Source organism: Polypterus senegalus, chromosome 15, assembly GCF_016835505.1.
Source record: "Polypterus senegalus isolate Bchr_013 chromosome 15, ASM1683550v1, whole genome shotgun sequence".
Taxonomy (NCBI): domain Eukaryota; kingdom Metazoa; phylum Chordata; class Cladistia; order Polypteriformes; family Polypteridae; genus Polypterus; species Polypterus senegalus.
Window position 1 is genome coordinate 133,232,401 of NC_053168.1, and position 14,487 is coordinate 133,246,887.

At 34.9% G+C, this 14,487-nt stretch overlaps 1 protein-coding gene across 1 annotated transcript in view; it reads left to right on the forward strand.

The window, feature by feature from the left end:
* The first annotated feature begins 4,570 nt into the window (after window positions 1–4,570).
* The window catches only part of znf516 (zinc finger protein 516), a 188,628-nt gene continuing 178,711 nt past the window's right edge, over window positions 4,571–14,487 (forward strand). The window contains exon 1 of the mRNA XM_039736599.1: window positions 4,571–4,800. The gene's annotated coding sequence lies outside the window, so the exon portion shown is untranslated. The remainder of the gene's footprint in view (window positions 4,801–14,487) is intronic.

The following is a 14,487-nucleotide window of genomic DNA, read 5'->3' on the forward strand; positions in this document are numbered from 1 at the left end:
GTTGTATCCAATACCGTTTGAATACTATGTGTGCTGTTTATGATGTGCTGTTTATGGTGGCTTGTGGCTGGACTTGTGCACCGCTTGGCATTTAGCATTTAGCCACTGTTTTTCTGTTTTGTGTGCGTTGATGAATCATCTGTTTTTTCTGCATGTTTATATCAGTACATGAGCTTTAGCTAGGAAGGCTTACCGTGAAGGCCAATTCTTTGCGGGTTACTTTACTATGTGTTGGTTCGGGGAGGAGGAGGGGTTTGTCGCTGGGGAGGTATCTCTTCCCTTGCCCTGGGTTTAATAATCTAATGCTAGCGCAGCGACCCCACTTTGCAGTGAAGCGAGTTGTGAAGCCTGATTTATTGTGTCAGTTGCTATCAAGTTGTAAGGGGCAAGGGAGTGCAAAAAAAAGGGAGCTGCTCATCTTTATGTCAATAGTGCTCCATTGTCATCTCTCCACGGGGATGGATCCTGATAGCGAGGCGCCGTCCTGTTCTGCTTTCAATACCGCTTACTTACTTACATAGATACATACGTAGATAAACAGATAGTTATAATAAAGTGTGTTTTTATCAATGTTTGAATGTATGTTTGCATATTAGGGGGTGAGTGTATGTTGCAGACATGTCTCTCTGGGTTAAAATGTAGAGGTTTGATATAGTGAGATATATTTTTTTCCTTTCATATTTTGTTTTATTTCAACGTTTTATATTTTGTGTTGCCCTTGTATGTTTCATCAGTGCAACTAAAACAAATGTATAGTGCACGTTTGTGTAACTGGCCAGTAAGGTGAATTCTGATTCCGATAAACATCCAACAGTTTGTCAAAATGTATTGTTTGTGTGTGTATATTTCTATTTGTATAGATGAACAGATTTTTTTACATATGTGTAAACATCAACATATATTGCTGATTGAGAGACAGGCTACTGTGTGTTTTGGTATGTGCAGAGAAAATGTTTTAAGTTACACAAGTTACTTCAACTGCATTCCCTGGTATATAAAAATGTTGCACTTAGACAGGTAGAAATGTAGGTTTGTAGGGCTATTATTATCACATGTGCAAAGTACAACACATGTACAGTAATAAGAGAGTATTAAAAAACTTATTATGAAAATGATGTACATGAACATTATATCTCTCTCTCTCTGGGTTAAAATGTATCTGTTTCATACACTGTATTTTAAAATAAACTGATCAAAATATGAACATTTGACAAAATATTTTTGAGTATATATATTTATATTTGTATCGCTAAATGGATTTTTTATATGTCCGTGCACATTATCATATATTGCCTTGGAATGACTGAGAGACAGGCTACTGTGTATTTGTGTGTGTGTGCGGAGTCAGAGACACAAAGTTAAAGGAAGTGACAGTGTATTAAAATGGGTGTCGAGTTAAAGTCAGCTCACGTACATTCACTTGTATATAAAATGAAGCACTAGATAGATAGATAGATAGATAGATAGATAGATAGATAGATAGATAGATAGATAGATAGATAGGTAGATAGGAAAGGCACTTTATATAAAGGATAGATATAGATATAGATATATTTGAAAGGCACTTTATAGATAGATAGATAGATAGATAGATAGATAGATAGATAGATAGATAGATAGATAGATAGATAGATAGATAGATAGATAGATAGATAGGAAAGGCATTATATAATAGATATAGATAAATAGATCCTAATTTTCTGCGGTGGGCTGGCGCCCTGCCCAGGGTTTGTTTCCTGCCTTGCGCCCTATGTTGGCTGGGATTGGCTCCAGCAGACCCCCGTGACCCTGTAGTTGGGAAATAGCGGGTTGGATAATGGATGGATCCTAATTTTAGTATAGAAATAGATAGAAAGACTGATCCTAATTTTAGTATAGTAGGCAGGATAGATGGATAGATAAACAGATAGATAAACAGATAGATATGAAAGGCACTTTATATAAAGGATAGATAGATAGATAGATAGATAGAGGTAGTGACAATGTATTAAAAGGGGTGTCATGTTAAAGTTAGTTCAAGTGCATTCCCTTGTATATAAAATATTGCACGAGATAGATAGATAGATAGATAGACAGATAGATAGATAGATAAGAAAGGCACTATATACAAAGGATAGATAGATAGATAGATAGATCGATCCTTATTGTAGTATAGTAGGCAGGATAGATAGATACATATGAAATGTGCTATATTAGATAAATAAAGGGTCTTGATAGAGAGCTATTTACATTTGTAGACTTATTATTATTATTTTTCTTACTTGCATGTACTATTGACATGCAACACACTACCAATCTTTGGTACTACAAAAATGAGTATTAATACCCAAAATTGAAAAGTATGTATGTTACTTATCTCTCTCTCTGTTAAAATGTTTGATGCACTGGATTTGGATTTAAACACATCAAAATATAAGTCTGACAAAAATAATACATTTTTATATGTGTAAGCACATGATCATATGTTGCCTGGGCTGCCACAGTGTGTTCTTGTGCATACAGTCAGAGGGAGAAAGAAAAAGGGCCGTGACACTGTATTAAACAGGGGTATCAAGTTTAAGTTAGTTCAAGTGTCTTCCCTTGTATGTAAAAACTGTTGCATACAGACAGACAGACAGACAGACAGACAGACAGACAGATAGATATTCTCTTAAAAATAAAGGTGCCAGGATGGTTTTTCATAGCAGTGCCATAGAGGAACCATGTGTTTGGTTCCCAAAGACCCATCCCAAATGAAAGGTTTCAGAAAGAACCATTCATGCATGTAGATCTGTAACCAACCTGCTCCATACAGTGAATAACCATAAAGAGATGGTGACAGAGTTGTAAAATACCAGTGGGTCCTGATTTTAAAAGGACTTGTGCTGCATATGACAACACAGACTTACTTCAGGTTTTCTTAACCTGTTACTGCCCTGTTATTTATCCCACCATACATTAAAGTTTTAAGGTTGTTTTTTTCTACATATCAGGAAGTTTTTCAAAGTGCAAAGAATCAACTTCATATGCAGAGAACCCTTTTGGCTGAGAATAAAATGGTGTTTTGTTGAGCAATAGTTCAACAAGAGCCACACAACCAAGTAAAGAACGATAAAATGACATTAGAGAACCAGTTATTTTAAGAGTATAGATAGATACTGCAGACAGATATTTAGATTTGTAGAACATTTATTGTAACATGTTCAAAGCACTGTACAGTGAAACTTGTACTTTTATATGATATCCAATCTCTGGCACCATAATATATAACCACCTTATTGTGAAACTTATGTAAATTAAAGATGTTTATCTCTGTATGCTAAAGTGAAAGTTTTGATACATTAGGATATAAACTGATTAAAATATAAGTTTGTAAAATGACATTTTGGGTATATATAATTTTAATTGTATATGTATGTATATTTGTATTTGTAATATATATATACACAGTACATTTTTTACAGTATATGTATGTGCACATTTTTAGACATTAGACTCACATTGATTCTTGCAGAAAGTGAGAATGTAAGAAACACGGCTGTCAAGTTGAAGTTAGTTTGAATACATTCCCATGTATATAAAAATGTTGCACGAATGCATTACATTAGAATAACTCGGTGCCAGCTATAAACGAAAGAAAACCGAAACAGGAGCCTCCGAAAGTATTGTTATAATAATAATAATAATAATAATAATAATAATAATAATAATAATAATAATAATAATAATAATAATGCTGAACAGAATAGCCATTTCTGTACTGGGAGGACACAATAGACACATTCAGGCGGAGGAATGCCTCCTGGTATATGCACACACACACACACACACACGCGCACACACACACGCACACACACACAGAGTATAGGTTCATTTTTGTTCTGTTGCACCACCCCCCATTTCCTCCTTGCTGCCTTTTTGTTTTGTTTTTTTACGGAAATTTTGGGGAAAAAAGTTGTATAATTATGATCATCACTTTCCACTTTAACAGTTTAACAATGCGCTATTGTCAAGTGGTGGAGAGACTAGAGAGAGAGAGAGGGAAAAAAAGAAAAAAAAAAAAACATGGTCACAACTCAAAAAGTCCCAGAATTGTAGCTCCGTTTTATATATATATATTTGGACGACGTGTGTTTAGCGCTAGCCCTGATCGCAGACATACATGTCTTCTTAGCTTTCAGACATATCTTTTATATATTTGAACATACATACACGCTACCAGGAAGGACGTACACGCGATTTGGAGAGCACCGTGCCATTCAGTTTGTATAAATGGATTAAAGGATGATCAGTACTTCCAACATGTAAAGTAAAATAGATAAGATCCACATGTTTGGCCGCTTGCATGCAAGTGCCTGTGGTGACACTGCAGGATTGGGAAGCCGGAGTGTCCGGTGAGGCTTCGCGTTGTTACCTGCTCTTCGCGTCATCCGCGCCGCTTCACTATTGAGTTAGTTCCCTTGGCAAAAGTGGGCGGCGCACGAGGCACGACCGGTTCAACTTTTTCTTTTTTTGCAAACAACTCTGTCCCCTTCCGAGTGCCGCAGGGACTTCGTCACACCGTCATTATATGCTGTAATACTAGGAGAGAGAGAGAGAGAGAGAGAGAGAGCGTGTAACCAGTGACTTAGGACAGTTATTGTCCTGGAGGACCGACAACAGCAGGAATTCACCAGTTTACGATTTAGAATTTGTAATTCAGAAATTTCATGTTTTCAATTTGGCAAGGATACGAGACCCAGCGTCGATTGTTTGGTTAAACTATTTCATGGATTCGCATTGAAGAGCTTTCTTTGTGCAGTGCATCAAAAGTGTAGGATGGTAAGAGAAGTTCGTTTCTGTATTGAGTTGTTTTTCATTTTCGAGTTGCGTTGTACTGGGTGTGGTGACTTAGCTCAGTTGTGTTTATACATCTATCTATCTATATATATATTATATATATTAGAGAGTGTGTGTGTACCAATTTGAATGTATGGATGTATGTAAATATTTATACACAACAGTTGTTTGTATGTATGTGTGTATATATACCGAGCTAAATGCTTCTTAGTTTGTGTACTGTATATACAGTATATATAAATATATATGACTAATTAATGTTGCATTTATTGTAGTTATGTATATATAAAGTGTTAAAATCAATTGATGTGCTCAAAACAGCAATGCACATAAAAGTGAATATATACCAATCTGAATGCTTCTCAAGTTGTGTACAGTATATATATATATGAGTAATTAATGTTATGCATTTTATATGTGTTGAAATCAGTATGTGTGTTTGTGTACTGTATATGCAATATATATGAGTAATTAAATTTACAATTTTTTTATTTGTATATATATGTGTATACATATATATATATATATATATATATATATATATATATATATGTATATATATATATATATATAAAGTGTTAAAATCAATAGGTGTGCTTAAAGAGGGCAATACACAGGACTGTGTATATATATCAATCTGTATGTGTGTTTGTGTTCTGTATATAAAATATATATGAGTAATTAAATTTACAATTTTTTATTTGTATATATATGTGTATACATATATATATATAATATATAATATATATATATATATATAAAGTGTTAAAATCAATAGGTGTGCTTAAAGAGGGCAATACACAGGACTGTGTATATATATCAATCTGTATGTGTGTTTGTGTTCTGTATATAAAATATATATGAGTAATTAAATTTACAATTTTTTATTTGTATATATATGTGTATACATATATATATATATATATATATATATATATATATATATATATATATATATAAAGTGTTAAAATCAATAGGTGTGCTTAAAGAGGGCAATACACAGGACTGTGTATATATATCAATCTGTATGTGTGTTTGTGTTCTGTATATAAAATATATATGAGTAATTAAATTTACAATTTTTATTTATATATATATATATATATATATATATATATATATATATATATATATATATATATATAGAGAGAGAGAGAGTGTTAAAATCAATAGGTGTGCTTAAAGAGAGCAATATGTATATATACCAACCTGAATGCTTCTCAGTTTGTGCTCTGTACTGTATATATGTATATAATTTGGGAAATTCATGTTCCCTCTTTCATGTGTTGAGATGAGTATGTGTGCTCACAAAGAGTAATGCCCACACATGCAACATACATGTTTTCAAAGATTTACTTCATGATAACATTAAGCAATACTTTCATTTTGAGTCAGCTAATTTTACTAGATTTATGTAAATATTTCAGGATAAAGGTATATCTGGCCATGTGAGGTAGACTTTAAGAAGAGAAACGTATGCAAATATTTGCTTATTTGCATTTATATAAAAAGGGAGAGGAATAAAGAAATTGGTGCCTTTCAGTATACGAGGAGATAAGCAGACGGTGAATATGTAGCCTGTAATCTTTTTATATGCAGATTCCTGTATGTATTTGCACTGCGAAAACTAAAAGTACATATATAAAACAAAAAGAACCTGCAAACAGTTTTTTTGTTTACTGTAGAGATTAAAATAGAAACATGCACTTTTTTTTCCTTTATATGTGATCTTTTTTTTTTTTTTTTCCTTTCTGCCAGGTTTGCAAAGTGTATAAAGAGTGAAGTGTAGACAGTCGAGGTAATTAATTAATGTAGGTGTAGTTGAAACCTTTCCAAATGTGTGCAGAGGGCTGTGCAAATCTGCTGTTGCAGGATTAAAGAAAATGGAATTGTTTTGGAAGTGATGGGATTATCACAGAGAGGGTTTGTTTTTTTTTTCTTCTTCTTTCAGTACTTGTATGTTTTTGTTAAAGAAGGAACTTGCATCTTTTCAGTAGAGTTTAGTTCCTCTTTTTTCCTCAAGCTTGCCTGTTATGACTTAACAAAGCCTGTGCATTGTTTTGTGGATGTGTGTTTTTTTTTGGCTTACTTAATCAAATTAAACATTAGAGCAGAGAAAAGTGCATTGTGCATATGCTGTAAAGGTTTGACAGAAGAAGCCAAAGCAACAGAAGGGCCACCGTAAGTGATACAGTAGCTTTGAAATTTAAAGTTATCTGATTTATTACCACTTAGCTTCTGGTATCTAAAACAGGATTGTACTGACATTGTTTGCTGCTTCCTCTGTTTTAAAGTTAGTTGTTACCAGCCTGCTAAGCGATGAGACATGCCTTCCCGATATGAACCTGGATGTCCTGAAACACTGGCTGAGTGTGCCACATATTGTATACTCAACGTGTTTTGGCCTACAGCAAAAGCTCGTGTATACAAAATGTAATTAGACCTGTGAGAGAAAGCAGAGGCACCAAAACAGGTGGACGCCAGATCTTTTTGCTGTAAAGCTGGCAAGATATCTTTGTTTATGTCCATATTTAGAAAAGCGTAACACTCGAGGGATTACAAACTTTGTCATGCTAAGTAGAGACTGGACATTTGACCTCAAAAGTAAACCAAAATCCCGGAAAAAGTGACGTGTGCTGACGATGCCTTGTAAATAGTTAGATATAACATACCCTGTTGGCTAAACTCACTGCTGGAAGTCGCCTCCTTGTACACAACCCCCGCCAAGGCTGGGGCACAACCACTGCTTTCTTTATTTTGCTGCGCTTAACAACAGTGGCCCATAGTTTCCAATAACACACAGGCTTGAAAATAGCAGGATTGCTTGAAATGGTTCACATTGTAAACTCCTTCTTTATTTAAAGCGGCTGCTTAGATTCAATTTACCTCTCAATAAAAGACCTTGTAATTCATTCATATTTAGGAGTCACAACAAAGGTAAAGCCTAAAACAAAACACGGGTGTCAACACTCATTACAAGAGTACTACATTTAGGCAGCCTATTAAGGTTAAAATGGAATCAGAAGGGTTAGGTTAGGATTGGGGTAGGGGATATTAGCATTACTGCTGGGCCTTAATTAACAAATGACCTCATCCTAGTTTAAATCAGAATTATCTGGAATTCACTTCCCTAACACAATCAATTCCAATTATAACCCATAACTATAAAATACACTAAAACAATATATATTAAAATAACTATTTCATAAGACCCTCCCAGGACACTTCTATTTCTCATTTACACCATCTGGAAAATATGTCCCTAATGAGTTGATCCGGTCACTTTCCTTCCTTGATCTGATTTTTTTAGACCAAAATGCCTTCTGCTCCAATCCATACCTCATTGGTTGATGTGATTCCAGTGAAACGTGTTTGTACAGAATCGTTTCTTTTTTGTTTGCTTTTGTATTGATCTTAGGTGCTGTACAAATCTTTCCCGGATTGAATTTTTGGTCTCCCCAATATAAAGAGTTAGTAAGTTAAACAATCGCTAGTGCGCACACCTCGACTTTCTTGTATACTCAGATAGAGGAAAAAGGTCATCAGAACCACTTTGAGTTGCGTAATATCACTTTGTTTCTCATCATAACTAATTGATAATATCGATACACAATCATTTATCTCTATTTATAATCAAAATTTGTATTAAAATAATATTTTCGCACTTAGGGTAGTTCGATAACGTTGGTGGAATTTTTTCCTGAGTACATATGCATTATCTCGATTACGTGCAAAGTTAAAAGAGATATAGTCACCTAAAGACATTGAAAAAGTGCCTTTCCTATCTATCTATCTATCTATCTATCTATCTATCTATCTATCTATCTATCTATCTATCTATCTATCCATCTATCCTGCCAACTATGCTAAAACCACTATCTATCTATCTATCTATCTATCTATCTATCTATCTATCTATCTATCTATCTATCTATCTATCTATCTATCTATCTATCTATCCTGCCAACTATACTAAAACCACTATCTATCTATCTATCTATCTATCTATCTATCTATCTATCTATCTATCTATCTATCTATCTATCTATCTATCTACATTTCACCAGTTTCTGGCACCTCATATGCGAGTATTACTACCTTATTGTGAAACTCCTGTCTGCCTTACTTCAGACCCTGTGTCTACAACATAAAGCACACCATTAAGACATTATGACCGTGTGAAGTGACTGTGAATGCATTTACCTTTATACATATACACATATAATTTAGCTCAGTCCAATGTATTTTTTGCTCATTGTTCCTCCTTCAGTGCAGACTTGAAGCAGTTACATACATTTGCAGTTTTATTGCACTAATAGTGACTTATTAAGCCGTACAACATTTGTACTGTATATATAAGCACTCTGTAAAACAGAATGGATGTCAATGATTAACATAAACATACCTGTGTTAATTAAGCTATATTACATAAACAAATCATAACTACATAAGGTCATGTTAAAATTATAATTGAGACATGGCTCATTCACAGTGGAGGCAGTCACGGTGTCAAAAGCTGCCCCTAAATCTGTTGCTTCTTCATGTAAGCGTCACAGTGTTCAAGGTGCATGCTTGCATTATGGTGGAAACAACACTTGACTTTGGCAGTACGTATGTTTATATACACATACATTCATATTGTACATTCATAAATGAACATACTGTACATTCACATTTTTTATATACATCATAACACATAAAGTACATACATATCATTATAATCAGTGCCACTAGAAGATTCACTATAATATGTATTTATGTATACACAAGTGATAATATAAAGTTATTTATATCAGTAAATGGATTATGTAATAATTGTAGTCATTATTGTAAACGCATTGGTACTATTCATTAAAGAAGAGCTGATGTAACAGTTCTGAGTGGATTATCAATGCACATCAGGCTGTAAAAGTAAAGGAATGTCCAAGTATTATTTATGTATCTTAAAGGCTTTTACTGGTATTTATTTTTTTACCTTACTTCATATTTTTGGTTTTGTTGTTCTTATAATATAACCAATTCTGCATTTATTTTGTTGCACATTTCACCTCTTTCTTGCAAACACCAATAAAATCTAACGTATACAAACATCTCCAAATGTTTGAAAGTCCAAAAGTTTGAACTTCTGTCTCCCGTCTTGAGTTGTGATTTTGCCATGGCCACCATTTGTGAGAAGTCCAAAAGTTCTACTGGCCGCAAGACCTGATAATTAGTTTTCAAGTGAGTGGGCAATGCTGGTTTGACATCTCATCCGTTCAGATGGGATAGACGCTTTCTTTCTTTCTTTCTTTCTTTCTTTGTTTCTTTCTTTGTCTTTCTTTCTCATACTTCTGTTGCTTACACATCGATCTTTAAGATCTGTAATGAGATGGTAATAATTGCTGTTGATTTCACATTAACAGGATTATGTAAATCAATTAGTATTTTTATCCATCCATCCATCCATTATACAACCTGCTATATCCTAACTACAGGGTCACGGGGGTCTACTGGAGCCAATCCCAGCCAACACAGGGCGCGAAGCAGGAAACAAACCCCGGGCAGGGTGCCAGCCAACTGCAGGGCACACACACACACACACCAAGCACACACTAGAGACAATTTATAATCGCCAATGCACCTAACCTGCATGTCTTTGGACTGTGGGAGGAAACCCACACAGACACGGGGAGAACATGCAAGTGAACCCGGTTCTCCTAACTGTGAGGCAGCAGCGCTACCCACTGCGCCACCGTGCCGTCCATTAGTATTTTTAAGAGGAGTCATTATTTTATCATTTCAAGGGGGCTTTTAAACTATGTATGCATAGTCTACCATGTTGTTCAAGTGGGGATCTTCTTCCTAGAACATTAGAAAAGTTAGGACAAAATCCGTCCATCCTGTTCATGTTCTTGTAGCAGAATTTATTTAAAAATAACAAATGGGATCTGCGATTCTAACTCTTTTTTATAATTTTAAAGACTTCAGTCATGTCACTTCTTAATTGTAATGTTAATAAAGCACATCATTCACTGTTTACCTGGGTAAAACAATGCTGCAGACAGGCAGGGATCCTCATAGACAAGGCTATCATGTCTGCAAAATCTCAAGGGGATACAAAGGCTCACATGCATCCACAGTATCTGAAGTTAAGAGTGTGAGTTTTACTACTCATACAAAAGTGTATTATGGTCTTTGATCAAATGAAACAAAGCCACTATCATCTTTTATGATTTTCCTTCGTCTTAAATTAAACTACTTGATTGCTTCAGAACTGAAGTGGAAGAACAATGAGAAGAGACAACAAAGCAAAGTCATTGCAGCCTAGAGAGGAAACGCAATTCTGTGCTTTAAGGGAATATTCCAACCAAAAGTGATGTATACGTGACACTTACCCCACATAGTTTGGAGTGATGGTCCAGAAAAAGAAATGTTCATTTCATGGAGACAGAGACAACAACGTTTCTGACACAATAGGCGTCAGTGGAGATTGATGCTGGACTAACAGCAAACAATTTCAGAAATATCTATGAAAAAATCAAGAGAGGTCTACTGTAGATGCAGACCTCCGGAGCTCTGCGATTCAGGAGCTCCACTAAACAGCCAAGTGGAATGCACGATTATGGCACATGATTTAAACAGCGGAAACTCTTAAGAAAGGTCAGGTGACTCCCTCCTGCACTGCATGACAGTCCTGCTACAGTACAGCAGACGCAGCTCTACTACACAACACACCAAGTGGGTGGTCTTTATGATTGATGAGTCAGATAACCGTACCACCACCCTAAACCTAACCATAGTGTGAGGATGTTTTAGAATAATCAGGTACTCTTAAAATGATGCAGTTGACTGAGTGTGTCGCATAACATCACTGATGTCTTATGCAAAGGCCACCAAATGTCATCTAATATGTGCAATTTGATTGGCTCCTCAGCAGAGTTGGGGGTCTGCTGCTGGACTGTATTGAAAAAAATGTCACATTGCTTGTGTCACAAAATTCACATATTAAGTCATACAGTACACAACCACCCAAACACATGTGTTTTTACTGAAACTAGGGGGCTTTGCCCCCTGCTTACTTCGATTGCCAACCTCCCAGGCCTGTGCTACGCACCAGCCACTTCACATCTCTGCCGCTCGCGTATGTGGATTTCACTTTCACCAAACTACAAATCTTTCGCGGAATCACCTCGTCAATGGGAAGAAATGCAACTCTTCCCTGATGGTAACACGAATTAGACGACTTAAAGTTTAAATGTGAACAAAATATTCGATCTCTTTTTGCTGATCCGTTATTTCGCCGAGTAATAATTTCTGTTTGTTTGCACTAATGTGATGTTTACTATCATTTTTTTTTTGAGACTTTTGAATTTTAGTATTTCCATTATCTCTAACCTGCCCTGCATGCGTATTATATTGTATTGAGGATTACTTGTGTTCTGTTCTGTGTCTTGTATTGTATTTACCTCCCGTTTTATGACACGCACTGCACACCCAACCTACCTGGAAAGGGGTCTCTCTTTGAACTGCCTTTCCCAAGGTTTCTTCCAATTTTTTACGTACTAGGTTTTTTTTGTGAGTTTTTCCTTGTCTTCTTAGAGAGTCGAAGCTGGGGGACTGTCAAGTGGCAGGGCCTGTTAAAGCCCATTGCGGCACTTCTTGTGTGATATATTTAGATGATGTGGTACACTCACAATAAAAATTACATATGACCTCTGTGCCTTTCACATCTATCTATCTATCTATCTATCTATCTATCTATCTATCTATCTATCTATCTATCTATCTATCTATCTATCTATCTATCTATCTATCTATCTATCTATCTATCTGTCGGTCGGTCGGTCGGTCGGTCTGTCGCCGCTTGCATATATTAAAAACATTTTAATGATAATCGCAGTTTTTTTTTTTAGTTTTTGTAGCCTGCTACAATTCTAAGCATTCAGTTACTGTTTTTCAGGAAGACTCAAGTGTCTCATTTTTCTGGCAAGCTTTGTTGATAGCAGAATGGCGTCTAACAAATGTGTTGATAGTAAATAAAAATGTTTATAAACTGTGATTAGAAGAAGCTGTTGTATGTACGCATTTGTGCAATGCATATTCTTTTATGTATTTATTGATATATTCATTTTTTCTGTTGTGAAAAAATAAAGGCTCTCAATTTTGTAATCTTAGATGTTTCTGTAGCACTTGAAACATGCCTGCAAATAGGGAAAACAAACCTTTTATACCTGTAGAGTTTCTTTATCAGAATACTATTTAAATTCAAATAGGTGAAACAGAGTGGAAAATTTTGTCAAGGTGATTTGCAATTTAGTTTTATTATTGAAAAATCAATGTTTTATTCTGCTGTATTTAGCATTGCAGCCTTTAATTTACTACATTGTAAAGATTTTTCATTGTGCAGTGGGCTATCTATCTATCTATCTTATCTATCTATCTATCTATCTATCTATCTATCTATCTATCTATCTATCTATCTATCTATCTATCTATCTATCTATCTATCTATCTATCTAATCTTTTTCTGAAACTGTTTTGATATTATAGCTAACCAATTTAGTATGATGTGCTAGAGAATCTACTAAAGAAAAACGCACCGTTATTCAAATTAATTTTGAATCCAGAGATCTTATGTATTTCTCATAAGACGTTTAAGGCTAATGGTAGAAATACTTGTGGGTCTGCTATATAAAGCACCTCATCATCTACATATTGTTTTATTTTCTATTGAAGACCTTCTCTTTTAATCTTTTTTCTCTCTGTTTTCTTCCGGAGATGAGTGGCCAGTGGCTCAATGGCTAATGCAAAAAGCTTTGGTGATAGAGGGTACCCTGGTCAAGTAGCTAGCACTAATTTGAAGTATAATCTGAGTTTGTTTTATTCGTCTATCTATCTATCTATCTATCTATCTATCTATCTATCTATCTATCTATCTATCTATCTATCTATCTATCTATCTAATCTTTTTCTGAAACTGTTTTGATATTATAGCTAACCAATTTAGTATGATGTGCTAGAGAATCTACTAAAGAAAAACGCACCGTTATTCAAATTAATTTTGAATCCAGAGATCTTATGTATTTCTCATAAGACGTTTAAGTAAATACTTGTGGGTCTGCTATATAAAGCACCACATCATCTACATATAGTTTTATTTTCTATTGAAGACCTTCTCTTTTAATCTTTTTTCTCTCTGTTTTCTTCCGGAGATGAGTGGCCAGTGGCTCAATGACTAATGCAAAAAGCTTTGGTGATAGAGGGTACCCTGGTCAAGTAGCTAGCACTAATTTGAAGTATAATCTGAGTTTGTTTTATCTATCTATCTATCTATCTATCTATCTATCTATCTATCTATCTGTCTGTCTGTCTGTCTGTCTGTCTGTCTGTCTGTCTGTCTGTCTGTCTGTCATAGTGTTTTTTCTATTTTCCTCTAATCTCTAACTGTAAATAGCTTTAACAAATATAGTAAACACGTTGGCCACGTATAGAATTTTCTGTAATTTTCATTAGGATTCCCCTTTCTGAGGAAAATGTCCTCAAATAGAGTATTTGAAACCTCATTTACATGAAATATCCCTGACTCTGTGATAGAAAGGTGCTGTCTTTTAGGCCATGCCATGTCATACAATTACACAGATAAGGGCCACCCACAGGATGAAGTATGTAGTCATATTTAAAAGAGATCCT